Raw genomic sequence first — 2,583 nt, forward strand, 5'->3', positions numbered from 1 at the left:
AGAATATATATACTTTATAGGGTCGGAAAATTATATTATAGAAATTACAAACGGAATGACAAACTTATATATACCCTTCTCACGAAGGTGAAGGGTATAAAAATCAAACATCATAATTATTTGAACAGATCAGAAAATGCATTTCATTAATTTTAATGCATTTTTTATAAAACAAAAAAAGCTTTGTTTTAAAAATTTCAAAATTCTAGATTATTCTAAGTTTGTTTTGATGTAGATATATATATAGAAAACAAAAAAATGTGCTGTATGTTAAACATTATATAATAATCTATTAGATAAACAATGGAATACATCAGGTTAATTGGAACAGAACCTTATGGGATATGATATAAAGAACAGATTTTAAACAACAAAGAACATTTATTTTTTCTATACAACAAATAACATCAACAATAACATTTCAAATTCATCGATGTATAACAAATTTCTAAAAACAACCAGCTCACTCTCACTCATTGCATTATTTTTAAAACGGCCATTGAACCCTTTTTCTCCCACAACATTGAATTAGAAAAATATCGAAAAATGTTACACTACACAGCACTGGGGTAAGAAAACAATATGTGTGTGTATATGTTTTTGTTGTTATTGATGGTTACCTGGGCTTATCTAACGAATAACCTAAACAATATGTATTTTGTTGTTGTTATTTTTGGTTTGTTTTTATTTACCTTTTCTAACAGAAAAACCACTCACGCAAGAAGTGCTCGTGTTAAAGATATCGAGGTATTTGTTTGCTTATGAGCGACGCATGCGCAGTGAATGTTTTTTCAGACATAAACAAGGTATTCGAAATAGTACTTAAAAATACAATTTATTCATTGTTTATTATTCAATATAAATAAATGCATATAAATTTGAAAAAAAAATGTAACTAACGTCTTAGACATTTATGGAGTTTGACATAGATTTGATTGATTAAAATACTTAGTAAAGGTTTATTGAACATTTAAAAAAATTAAATTGTATTTATTTTTGTTAAATATTGTTATAAAACACTTTTTTATAATATTAAATTTTAAAGAGAATTTTGTAAAATTTTTTAAGTGTGTTTTTTTTTTTTCTTTATTAAAAATATTTGTGCAGAATCTTTTTTCTTCATATACACATCTAATTCCCGTGAGACAAGTTTTTGTTTCTTTTATTATTATAATATTTTTGTGGAGTAAAAAAGTTAATGCGCATAAAGAAGTTGTCTGTGACGACTTAAGAAAAGAACATCAAAGTTAAAATGTTATGTTCCTTGTTTATCCCTTAACGACGTCATAAGAAATAAAAAAGTTTAGAATATGAAAACAACGAATTTTAAATACCCTTTTTTAAAGGCAAATAAACATTTAAAAAACTTTATTTTGAGAAAAACAAACAATTCTCCATAATTAGGTAGAATTGGTTATTTATCAAAATATATTTATCTAAATGTTTTATGTTTTATACATAGTTAATGATGTGCCAAAAAATATTCACTCAGCGTCAATTTTTTAAATATTTTTCTTCTTTTAAAATATTTAAAAAAAACCCTGGATTAGTCGACGTTATAGCAGACATTTTGCAAATAAACATCATCACATGTGTGAAAAAATTCCTCATTTATTTTTGCTCAATTATTTTAAAATATTTCTTTAATAATAGGTCATAGTTTTTTTCATATGTGAAGAAATAAATGACAAAAAATTTCAATTATTTTATAAAAATCTTGGAAAAAATAAAAGTTATCGATTTTTTACAAAAACATTTAATTTAATAAGAAATTATAAACTTTATTACCAATTAAAATCATAATCAGTAATTATAAACTCTCTTTAAACTTTAAAATCCCAGCAAAAACATATATTGAAATTTAATAAACTTTTCACTACTTCAATAGTATTGTAACTTATTACCTAAAAACGCTGATGACATTGAAGGCTCGCTTACAAATAACTACTTAAATAAGTACTTGTAAATAAGGAGTTTAAAGTTGTTTTGTTTAAAGCAAAAAAAAAACATATCACATATAATACGAATCTGGTCTAATTGTTCGCTATCCTACTCACATCTCCACTGCTTAGTATAGTTTTAGCTATTAAAACTGGGATAACAACGATTTTTGAATTTGAAAGTCTAAAGAGAACACAGGCCAACTCCACTGAACGATTACTCGCTCAGTGGTTATTTATGCTGCTCCAGTGTGACCACCTTCGCTCAGTGATACCCAGCAAAGCTGCAAAAATGTGGCCCTAAGGAATGTAACGGGCTGCTTGCAAATTACATCGGAACATCATCTGCACGAAGAAACAAAGATCCTTTTAATCAAGGAACACAATATGCAGTTAATCCTGGAAAATCCCCTTAGGATTCATCCCAACTTTAACATTACACAGTTGGATACTCCCCTGAGGCATGTTAGAAAGGACCTTAGTATATACGAGGAAAACATATGTAGTTATAATAGATTAGTCCTCGTTCATGGTAGCTTTGAATTCATAGAGAAGCCATCAATTCCGCGGTCGCAGGTTACCGCATTAATATCGTTCTTGGACTTCGTTTATAGCAGACACAGAAAAAAAACCTGCCGCGGAA

General features: G+C 27.4%; 1 protein-coding gene across 1 annotated transcript in view; it reads right to left on the bottom strand.

Moving 5' to 3' along the window:
- Window positions 1-2,583, bottom strand: part of LOC111680544 (protein pinocchio) — a 106,457-nt gene that overhangs the window by 91,499 nt on the left and 12,375 nt on the right. The window lies entirely within an intron of this gene.

This window comes from Lucilia cuprina, chromosome 2, assembly GCF_022045245.1.
Source record: "Lucilia cuprina isolate Lc7/37 chromosome 2, ASM2204524v1, whole genome shotgun sequence".
NCBI classification, from domain to species: domain Eukaryota; kingdom Metazoa; phylum Arthropoda; class Insecta; order Diptera; family Calliphoridae; genus Lucilia; species Lucilia cuprina.